Here is a 12678-nt window from a genome sequence, read left to right on the forward strand (position 1 = left end):
TCTCTGATTTACCCATGTTTTCATATTGTTCTACTCAACTTCAGCCTTTGCTTGCTCTTTTGGATAGTAAAAATATTTTGTGAAATAGATAGCATGCAAGTATATTTCCTGCAATTAATTTCTGATTCTACGATAACTGGGACAGTTGAGGAAGGAGGAGGAAATGGACTTCATTACAAAAGCCTTTCTTCACAGCACATTTCTTGATAGGGAATGTTTTAATGCACTGAGGGATAGACAATTGCAACAACAACTATTATTTGAGTTGCTTTTATACATGCATAATGTACTCATGTTCTATTTTATGTGATATAAAACTCAAATGTTAACTGGAGACTGTGGAGTGTGGGGAAGGGTCGTGTCAATTATACCATAATCAGCAAGCATTGTAGTACACTCCAGCACGCGCAGAGCACAGCATAATGTATTCTGCTGCGTGAATAGGCTCCAAGTAGCTGTGGTTATTTGCGGAGTGCTATAGCTGCATCAACTTTCACTCCACAATTAGGGTTTTATTTTTCTAATTCCATCACATAATTGACAGTAAAAGGTACTAGGAATTAGTAATGTATTGTAGGAAATCAAGAGAAAGAAGCACAAGCCAGTATTTCTGTAGTAATTCTAAAAGGTCAGAAGAGCCTTTAACAGTGGATTCTACTCATAGGCAGAAGCCCTGTGCATATAAATGTGAATGTTATAAAATGTGGAGGAAAAGCATGTTTTAGTCAGGAAGTAAATTGCTTGATAATTGAAAGATTCACTGACTAAACATCAGGGAAAATACATTCTGGTGAAAAAAATATGTTCCTATTTATAATCATTTCTCAAAGGCATCATACGAAAGATAGCTATAGGTACCAGAAACTTCCATATCCAGCAGAAACGGCTGTTACTACCTCTAGCAAAACTGTGGTTTAGAATGGGCTTTTATGTCTACTTTAGAAAGATTTCCCCCCTCCCAGCTTATGGTTTCTGAGAGGCATTGATTCTGTATGGTTACACATACGACATTGAAAACACGATCAGAGAATAATCTATGATCCGGTGCTTTGCTGTCTGAGATTCCTGACTTCCACCATTCACCTCATTTAGGGCTTCCACAGTCTTGGACCTCAGCTTGAATTTACAGTCAAGGCTGGGTTTTTTGTTTCCTTCAGCCCCAATGTAACAATCTGCAGCTGTCTCTCTTTGCTAAATCTCCCAGAAAGGATTGTTAAAGGGATTATGGTGCATAGTCCCTGTGCTCCTTCAAGGACTTATCAGTGGTTCCCAATAAAGTGAAAAGAAGGATAGGCAAGGGAATCATCTGAAGAGGGATTGCTGTTGTGTGTTTTAGGGCTGGAAAAGAAGAGTGGGAAGAAAAGGTAGTGCTAGAACCCAAGATTAATATCCAGAATTCCCAGAGACTATTTTCTGGTTTGATTTTAATTTGTGGATTCTTTTTGATTTTGTAGTTGTTACGCAATTACCAGAGGCACTTTAAAAGTTCAACAATTTTAAATTGTCTGGAGTTTTCACTGTCTATGTAGAGAATCACTGTGTATCCAGAGAGAAACCATAACAGCTCAGAAAGCAGTATAATGATTTCTTCGTAGTACTTCCTAAAGATAACTAGTTTCAGACTTAAGCAAATTACAAATTATCTTCTGGGTGGCCTACTGAATGTGAAATAGGCTGATCTTAAGCATTTCATGTCACTAAAATCACCATGATTACAGCTCTTCTTAACTGACTGCATGTTTGGTTAAATTAGTTATTTGCTAAATTTGACTGAAGTTAACATCAAACTCTGACACATCCAGCGCAAGAGGAAAGCTGACTCCCGGGAAGGGGCTCACATGCCAACTGCGTCCCATATGCAACTTCTGTATATAAAGTTTAAGGTTTAATCCATTTTTCAATGCAGCTTCAGCAATTTGTGATTACTGTGGAGGCGATCTGGATTTATTAGGAGTAAATGTGAATGACCAGGTTATCTGCTCACTGAATGCGTGATCATCTCAATTCACTGAGCTGTCATTCTAGTTCAGTAGCCTGGTAGATCCCAAAGAGCTTCTACTGCTTGTCATGATGCCAGCGGTACTGATACTACACCAGTTGTAATACAGTTGTGCAAAATGAGTCTTAAGTTATTTTAAAGATTTTTTTTATCTGGGATTTTTGCCTCAGAATGCTAAAAGAGAAAGCAGGGAAATCCTGCCCTCTATACAATATTGCAAGAAAATTAGATATGATAAACGAAAATAGGGAAACACTCATGTACAAGCAGATAGTCAGAGGAAGCAACTGCTTTGGTGCAGAGGCATGAGGAATGAACAGGAGCAGTTATGTGGATAGGCATTTGAGATTATGACTATTCAAGATTATTGAAAATTATAACATCAATTTTCTGGTATTAAAGGTAGCTAGAATTTTTGCCACACAGCATTCTAGCAGAAACTGTCTGGAATAAGCCATTCTCTGTTTATCACTTACTAATAAAATGCACATTTAAATAATTAGAGAACACTCTGTCTCAAGGAAAAATCTAAATAGGCATCAGATAACAGTTAAATTTGTTGAGGGAAAGGCGAGAGATGATACGTTCAGAGGCTATTCCAAATATTTCATTTTGTAGTGATTCCTGTTGCTAGAATTTCAGAAAACTTTGAGCTTTGTTATCAGAAGATGTAATGAACTGAAGAGTTCGTATACGTGGTAAATGGGTGCATCAGAGAACTTACTACACTGAAATGAAGCTCGATTCCAGTGTGTAATTATCACTTGAAACCATGTGTAAATCTGCACGTGGGAGCAAGATGTATACTGACCAGGAAATAAAAAGTATTCTCTTTTAAATATGGTTGTTATCTCCAGGTGAAAGTGAGTTATGGTATAACCAGGGGATTTCAACTAAAGGCATGAAGTCACTGTGTAAGCTAAAGCACATTAAAGTTCTTCACGGAGTGAGGGCAAGCAGTAATCCCCATAAGAGCGCTTCCACAGAGCTGCAACATCCATTACCTTATAGCAGACTCACTTCCATAAAAACAGATTTATAAAGTGAAATGTCATTTCCTTACGTAATTCTTTTTTAATATATTTTAAAACAGTAATCTCCTAACATGTCGTGCTTTCAGCATAATTAGCGAGTAACCTTTTTTAGCATCTAACTATTGCTGACCTGCTGTATTAAATCCAGTTTATGATACGTGCTTTTCTCAAAACAAAAGTGGAAATGTACGGGTTGCATAACCATAGAAACATAGGGCTGAGAGAAATCTCAGGAATCATTTATACCTAAAATCTTAGAGTATCGTGTAGGCCTCGACATTTGCCCAGCCTCTCTTCAAAACCTCCCGCAGATCACGCTGCAGCTGACCTGTATGGAGATCCTTTGGAAAAGAGAGAGCTGTATCCGAAAAGTGCCTCAAAATGACTGGGTGGATACATTCCTGGAGGGAGTCTTTGTTATAATGTTTAAAAACAATTGCTCTTTTTCATCTGAGTCATATATTAACCAAAGCATGTTAAAACTATTAAATCAGGCATTTACTAAAAAGCCCTCAGAATTAGTTTAAAAATTGAGTAATTAGACCCATGCTGCGATGACATTACTTTTCTGATATTACTTCCAGCTGAAGCCCAGTCTCACTGCAGTACTTTCATTAGTTGCTCTATGTAAATTAACTGGGAAAGGATGCCGTATGTTTTCAATTATATTTTAATGGAAAAGAACAAGTTATTTTCTTTTAGACTATAAGAGTTAGTCGTAGAATATGTAGTGTGCATAAAATTGGCTTTGCAATAATTTTCCTTTGCAGAAGATTGGTTTGCAATAATTTATCTTTGTGAGGGGCTTATAATCAACTAGAACTTAGATTTACATAAGATTAGAGTTATTTTTAAAAATACCTGTAATACAAAGTACAGCGTAGTACATTTTGATGAGCACTATTAGCTAGATTCTGTGACTTGAATGGGAGCTGGAAAAAGCTTCTAATGAGAAAGGTACTATAAAAACAAATTAACTGATGCCAAAGACTGACAGCAGCTAAAAGAGCTTCCCTCCTAAATATGTCTACTTTGGTACCATGTGAAGTACTGAAAGATGTAATAGTTAAACTGTGTTAATGTTCAAATTAAAAAAATCTCAACTCCTAAAGCATGCTGATGAAAAGCAACTAAATACCAGAAATACTTATGACTATTTAGCTTAGAAGGAGTTTTAAATAAGAAAAGGAAATTACAATGCAGATCAGAAATAGTGATTAGTTTTTCTGAATTTTGTTTTATTTTTTTATAAGCATTAAACACCTGGTTTTGTGGATTTTCTTGATTAGATTGTGGAGTTTTCCATTTGTAATGTGATTTACTCTGTGTGAATATGTAAAATGTCAGATCATTCATTCTGGAGCTTTCACGCAATACATAGAAATTTATAGATAATGTCTGTGAAAACTGCAACTTTGTGGCCAGCTCATGCAGACCTCCATGATACGTCCTGTATTTCTCCAACGCAAGAAATTATCACTAAAACACACTACTATGAAATAAAATATTTTTATTTAGTTGAGATTTCAGCTACCTTCCTGTTCAAACTTAAGGGTAGGTCAATATACATCACCATTTAAACTCGTTCTCTCTTTATATGCTAATTGGGTCACATGAAAGAAACTAATGTAACAACAAGGAAAAACAAGGCTGAATTTAGAATAATATACTTCAATTATAAAAATGTGAAAATATTGGAAATTCTAACCAACTCTGTCCTCTGGGCCCTTGCAGTCTTTACTGGGGTGAAGTATGGTGACTGCTGACTCGATGTAGCGTAATCTTTCCTCCATCCCCTTTCTGCATCCACAGTATGTCTGCGATACAGGAGCTAGGTGAGATCTGGAGTTAGACAACCACTGAAAAACAATTCATACCCACAACAATTCATATCTACATTAATTTTGATAGATCTCTAACATTTCATAATGATTTCCTGAAATTCACTGCCAGTACCGGAACGTACAAGATTCCTCCAAGTAGGAGGCCAGCTGGTGAGTCTGTAAAATTTGACAGCATTGCATGCAGATGCTTCTTTCCATCCTGCAGCTGCAGGCTGCAGTAGCACAGACATGTTCTTACCTGCCGACACAATAAACACAGGGATCAGTGAAGCAGACTGAGTTGTACCACGTAGGGATGACGCGCTGGCTGCTTGCCCTAGCTCCCTACTGCTCAAGAAAAGGATACTCTGCTCTGATCCGGTTTTTCTGCTCATGTTTTATTATGGAGTCCCATGTGCATCGTGGCAGTGCCTCTGGACTTGCATTTTTATGCTGGTTACTGGACCTGATTAGCATCCTACAGCTGCACAAATGGTACTCTGGGCAACAGCTCCAAAGTTCAAGGCCGGGACCTAAACTCATGCTGGTTATGTTTAAGCTTGTTAAAAACATACTACTATGGGATAAAATGGGCCTCGGAAACAAAGTACCTCCTTTCAAAAAACAAGCAAACAAACGAAACCTAATCAATAAGCAGGTTTTAATTCTTTTGTAGCTTTTATACCATCCTGGATTGCATTTTCATTCTGATCAAGACTATTGTACCACAAGCAGAAACAGATGGAGTTTTGGTGGTGATCCAGACTGCAGATGTAGTCAAAGGCCATCTCTGACTTACATCATGGAGACATTTAGCCTAACCAGATTGTCTGGTGAATTATTTTACCCAAAATGCAGTGGCTCGAATCTCAGGTGGCAATGATCCCCGTTCTGTCCCAAGAATTGTCTGTCTAGTCCCAGGGATTAGTCATCTCTGCACCCCCACAGTCTGTTCTGATGAGTCAAAAATCCACAAAGTTTTGTGCCGCCGCCTCCTCCTCCCTTCTGATAGCATACACCAATTACCTTGTAGGTCTTAATTGAAGATAATTCTTATTTCCTTTGCAGACTTTGGTGTCAAGGATTCAGTAAAATGTATAATTATGCCCTAAATAAACATTTAATGAACACAAAGCATATTCAAGATTGAAATGGAAACTCAAGTAAAAACTCAAATAGAATTTTAATAGTGAATTTTATTCTGATTAAGAAAAGGGATGACGGACTAACTATCTTTCCTGGTTTCAGCTGGGATAGAGTTAATTTTTTTCCTAGGAGCAGGCACAGTGCTGTGGTTTGGATTTAGTAGGAGAAGAATGTTGATAACACACCGATGTTTTAGTTGTTGCTCAGCACTGCTTATGCCAGTCAAGGACTTTTCAGCTTCCCCTGCTCTGCCAGGTGCACAAGAAACTGGGATGGGGCACAGCCAGAATAGTTGATCCAAACTGCCCAAAGGGCCATTCCATACCATACGGCATCATGCTCAGTATAGAAACTGGGGGGGGGGGGGGGGGGGGGTGGCCAGGGAGCAGCGATCGCTGCTCGGGGACTGGCTGGGCATCGGTCGGCAGGAGGTGAGCAATTGCATTGTGCATCACTTGCTTTGGATATTATTATTATTATTATTATTTTGTTACCATTATCATTACTATTTTACTTCATTTCAATTATTAAACTGTTCTTATCTCAACCCAGGAGTGTTTCTCACTCTTACTCCTCCAATTCTCTCCCCCATCCCAGCGGGGCAGGGGCAGTGAGCGAGCGGCTGCGTGGTGCTGAGCTGCCGGCTGGGGCTAAACCACGACAATATCCATTTAGAATAACCAGTTCTCCTAGTTGCCTTTTGTCTCATTTGCAGTTCTTCTTTCTTGCTTTAGTGGTTTCAAATTTTAACACAATACTCTCTATATATTCACTGTATTATTTCATATATTTTATATATAGTATAGAATTCAGTTGTGTATTAAAAAGAGTTCACTGGGTGACTGAGGGGCACTAGCTTCATGCTACCTCATTTCCAATAGTCATCACTTCTTGTTTCTTTATTCCTCTACATTAGCAATTTTTTGTAATCCTTTCCGGTAGGTAGCTTCAAAAGATTAGAAATGTTTTTTCACTCTAAAGTAGTCAAATGGAAATATTGCCATTTAAAATGAATTGTGCGTTCTTTGTCCAGAAACTGTGTCGTACCACTTGAATTAATGGTGAAAAGTGGTTGCTGTGATTATCCTATGACTAAGAAAAGAAAAAAAGAAAGTAAATTGCAGCAGTTACTCACTCGGGAGGAGAGGATCGTTGGGATACACAGGGAGATGTGGCCACCTTTTACTTTACTGTAGACCTTGTGTCAAAACATTAAGGGATAATAAACTATCAGCATTTAAGTAAAGTTGACAGATTATGTGCTTTTGTTGGCACTCACACAGATGCTGCAGAGCACCCAGATTGACCTGGGAAAAGAGCATCATTCAGTGTGTGTGGGGGGAAAGAGCATCCCCTGCAAAATTAAATGGGAATGGCAGAGTTTAATAGCTGCAGCATCAGAAAAGACAAAGATGATATTTTTTTCAACTTGGAGAAATATTAGATGTCAAAATAGAAGTACGAGATTGGTTATTTGCTGAAGATAAGAATCTAGTTGTTTTAAGAGTAAAATAGCAAGGCTTACTTGCTCGAAATATAACTAGGCAAAAGCTTCTGATTTTAGGACAAGAAGAAATAAATCCAGGTACTACAAAGCTTTAAAACTGAAGAAGAGACTGACAAATAACAGTTCATTTTTTTCAGTCTATTTGATAACTTCAGTGGTTTGGGACTTACCTGCGAAGGTCTTATAGCTAACGAATATTCACACCGTTTCATTTTGGGAGACATGTTTCTGTAATGCAGAACTATCCTAGATAAAGACAAAAAAAAAAAAAAAAAAAAAGCAAGCTGCTTTTTCCAGTGACAAAGTAGCAAAATGATATATAGACATTTGTGCACGTGCGCATGTGTTAACATACAGACATACCCATCCCAATTAAGAATAATCTGTTATGCAGCAGATGTTGCTACTGGAGAAATTATTCCATTATTCTGTGTTTTACAAGGACTTGGATTTTGAAAAAGTACACGTGGTTAGTAGCAATGTGCTGGTTTTAAATCAACCTCTCTAGCATAGATTTATCGGAGAAACAAAGGCAGATTTGAGCTTCTCCTCGCCACCCCACTAGCTTCCGCTCCTGTATTTTTGGGCTTCTGTGTGTCTACCACCACGCAACGTGGGCTGGAGTTGATGCAGCTCGACGTGCTGCGTGTCGTACGCTGCTCTTCTCGGCGCCCTGTTCCCCACCTTTGCTCCGGCCGACCCTCCCACCCGCATGGCTGTCCCTGCCGCAGGTGGTGCTGTGCCACGGTACCTTTTCAATTCTAATGTGGAAGATGCATGAAGCCAGTCTGGCACGGATAAAGATGGGTTTCTTTTTCAGTCTTAGCAAGGTAGCGTCTGTCCTGTGGTCGATGCAGTGGTTCCTTGTGTTGAGGAGCAAAGTGTTGCTGGTGTCAAAACTGTATGGAAATGTGTAAGTGCTGAAGTGCGTTAACAGCCTAAATATCCAAATACAAGCTGAGGAAGGGAGCTGAAGGAAAACTTTCCTTTGCAAACCTGTTCTAGGGAAAAAAAACTTGCAGTTTTGCACTCCTGTAAGAATGGCCTAAATGAACCTATTCCATCTCTGTTTTTTGAATCATTTGAAATTAAACAGAGATTAAATCCTTTAATTATGCTGTTATTCAGTAACTTGCTTTGAGGAAATCTCATTCCCTAAAGTTACACAGAATGAATATCTGTGATTTTTATTAGAATCAAAAAAGTAGTCAAACTTTAGGGATGGAAAAAGATGATTACTGGTAATAACCGTGTCTAGTTCCCTGTCAACACTCAAGTAGTTAATCGGAAACTTGCTAGAGTTTTGTTAGGTCAAACTTTAAATAACTCAATGAATCATTTTCCCTCATGGATTTTTGAGGAAGAATTCCACAGTGTAGAAAGTCTAACATACCCTTTTTTTCTGATGTCATTGAATACATGAACTACGGGCTATAAATATTTCCTAGCTTGAAAAGATTTTAAAACGCTTCCACTGTTATTTTTCCACCACTTATGCATTGTTAGCTAAGCATTTTAAATTAGTTCAGTATTTTCTTTCGTGATGATCTTACCCGCTCCCTCCCAATGTTTTTTGCAGTTCTTCCCAGTGCATGGGTTTGGGTTTTTTTCCTCTGTATGATATTTAGTTATTGAAATACATAATACAGATTTCCCTTAAAACTACTGAAAAAAATCCACCATCATCCTTCTCTATAATATCAACATTATAATTGTTTCTCTTAAGGCTGTTAATCAGAACAGAAATGTAGATATGCATTCATTTACATGTGTATATTAGTAAATGGGGGTGTTTGGGAGAAATTTTAAAATCTAATTAAATATCACTGGTTTGGTCCCTTCTAAATGGACATACTTTTCCTTTCATGTTTTTATTACATATTTACATAGTAACAAAACTTAGAGCTCAGCCCTGAAAATAGAGGTAGTTTGGGGAAAATGTTTCCATTGTTAGTTTTCCAAATAAAAATTAATAGTCACATTTCTACCTAGTTGGCAGCTGTCTGTCAGATTACCTCAGTGGTTCCTGTGGTTGGGTACGGGTAGGAATGGTGTTCTGCACAGTGCCATTGAGACCAAGCTGACTGCATTTCGGTGGATTTTGATTCTTCACCTAGCTCATTTCTTGCTAATTTGCCTATCTCTTTTTTTACCTGTTCTATTTCTTAGAGAACGGCTTCTGTTTAAATGTGTTTGTTTAGGCAAATTGTTACCTGCATGAGATCTTAGTTTCCTCATTTCCATTAACCCTTCTTCCTGACTGAAATGCATTGTAGATATGTGTTTGCTGCCTGTTAGATCCAGATGACAGAGACTGCGAAACTTAATTTCATAATGAAGACCGCAACTTTCAAAGTCAGATTCTTTAATTGTGCAAGTATGTGTTTAGAGACAGTGAAAATGGGACTGCGTCACAAGGGCAAACTTGAAATATATGTGTGTGCATAAACTTCATAGCATGAACCATCTGAGAACAATCCCAATGATGGTTCGTGTTCAGATTTTATATCCTGAAAATCATTATAAATACTCCTGTGAGACTATTTTGTGGAACTGTAAAGCAAGACTTGCCTTTAGGGATACTTATTTATGTTTGTGAGCCTGTGTGTCGTATATCTTAATTTGTTTATATAGACATAACTGAGTAAAGACTTCCGAATCAGAATTTGAATAATTCTCCCGTCATCACCTTTCTCATGGACGTGAACTCTGTACTTTAAGCCTGACTCTGTGAAGCTTCTTTCTTTCATGGTTGTAACTAATTTTTGTAGGTAATTCTGTGGAAAGAGGAACTAGAGCGGCTTGAAACTAGAGATACTGGGTATTAAGAAATCTTGAACTAAATACCGTTAGAGTAAGGACTTCTTGTGTAGTTTCACAGTGCCTTGCCTTGCTGAGAGGGCCAAGTTTTTTAGTGCTTGTTCATATTACCTTTTTGCTGCAATGCTCTATGTAGTTAAGCTTTAGTACAATCTTCACTCTGAGAGAGAGAGAAAATGGATAGGTTTTGTTACTGTTCCTATTTTGCCACCAAGTAATAGGAGAGAGTGCAAAGGGACCCTCCAGTTATTAGAGCATTCTGTTGCTTTCTGATAGATACTCTGAGTAATGGTGGTAAGTTCTGAAAGCTTATTTTATCTCTACTTTCATCTCACCTTGATCCACCTAGGCAGCAGTTATTTAATTCAAAAGCCAATTTTGGCTTAATATTGGGAAAAACTTAAAGGATTATATGTGCTCTTTACCTAATAGAGAGTGAGCTGCTGGGCTGGGTGTTGACTGAGCGCTGCTGTTGCTCCAGTCTCGCCAAATCTATCAGTTGCTTCCCAATTGCTAATAGTCTGAAATGAAGAACAGTAAATTGCTTTTGTTTCTCTCACTATTTCTGGCATTGGAACAGGAATGATTTATGAACCACAGTATATAACACTATGGAGCAAATACCTGCAGAAAAGTCCTTTTGTTGTTGTTGTTATTTCTTTGGCCTGTGCTAAGGCAATGGCAATGCTGCTATAGTCTGAGGCTCTGGCATGCCCCATCCTGCTAATGCATAACTCTGGGTGAATCAAGCTAACGGTGGCATTGCTTTTTTTTAATTATTATTTCTGCATTAAATACTTCAAAAAAGTAACAAACAGAATGATCAGGAGTGATAAAAGGGACAGCCTTTTGATTCAGTAGAATTGCAACATAAAATATGATATCAAAGAATATGAAAATTAAGTTTTGAATGAAGACAATAAAATACACCTTTCTTTCAACTTTAAAAAATTAAACAAAGACAGCAGTTGCAATAAGAAGAACAAAGTAGAAAGAATCCCAGTACCAGATAAAAAATCTGGAGTCTTATTAAAAACAAAAGCTGTCATTTTATCACTGTTGCCATCTTTTTACCAAATATTTTAGCTTATGCCACCATCTACTGGACACCAGATGAAAGTGTTCAGCTCACTCTCCCACAGATTCACTATTAAAACTTAAAAATCTTTTAAGAAATGCTGCAATGTCCATAAGGTTTTCACATAGACATCTGCTCTTGACCTGTGCTTTAGGAATAAATTTGTAAAATGTCATTTTGCAGTGGCATAAAAGTGAAAATTGGGTATTGTGGTAAAAATTGTTCCTTGATCAAGCAGATGGTTTTGAAAACTTCAGCCACTAATAATTCCGTATGCACTTTGGAAGCTGGCAATAGTTGCTAGAAACTTTGATGGAAATGGTAAAAGTTTTAATTAACGTCCTGAGTGTGTGTTGCAAGTTCACTGTGGCATTTACTTGATAATTCATAGAATTGTTATTCCTTGGCATGAATTCACACATTGCGCGTGCCACATCTAAAGAATGGTGTTCTTGTGTTAACAATCTATTTTGCCCTTACTTTCTGTTTTTTCAATAACTTGAAATAGAGAAGTGACAAAACGTATATCTTAAAATGCCAAGCCTTTAGACAAATTTCTGCAGAATTTGCAATCATTTACTATGAATTTGTGGTTTTGGCAAGCATTTTCACTCACTGCCTATGAGAAATTGGATGATACAATACTGAGTTCTGCATGAGTGGGGAGGGAATTAGGTGATTCTGCTGATGTATGGATGTATTTCTTGCTAGCTCTGAGGCTTGCACACACACTCTCCCTGCTACAAAGCAAATATAAGTGCCTGTGATGTGCCGTCATTTCATCCTTTTGACCGGTTACCTAAAGAGACTTCCCCAGCTCTGGCTGTTACCCCCTTTCCTTTTCCTCTCCCTTCCAGACACAGACCTTCCTTTCCACAAGGAGAAACAGAATGAAACCAGTAATCAGCCTTGTGGAAAATCTCCACCAGCAAAGCAGTTTGTCACTTTAAAATGTTGGCCAGAATAAGGTAGGGATTGTGGCAGGAATTTCTCTGTAAAAATTGCCACCCTGCCCTGCCTTTTCATGGGTTCAGTATGATCAGAGGACGTTCTTTCTCCAGGCATCAGTCCTGTGCACAGCCTGGGACGTTTCTCCTGTAGGTTCTGATATTTCCGAAGGCTCAGAGTTTAAGCACTAGGCTTGAGCTTGAAACAAACCCTTCCTTTCATGTTGGGAGGATGCAAGCCACTTCACAGCACTCATTTGAGTTCAAGAGTGGGTTAAATTGTCACCACAGACAGAACCACTCTGACTTCAGAAGACCCCCTTG

This window comes from Pelecanus crispus, chromosome 13 (genome assembly GCF_030463565.1).
Source record: "Pelecanus crispus isolate bPelCri1 chromosome 13, bPelCri1.pri, whole genome shotgun sequence".
NCBI classification, from domain to species: Eukaryota; Metazoa; Chordata; class Aves; order Pelecaniformes; family Pelecanidae; genus Pelecanus; species Pelecanus crispus.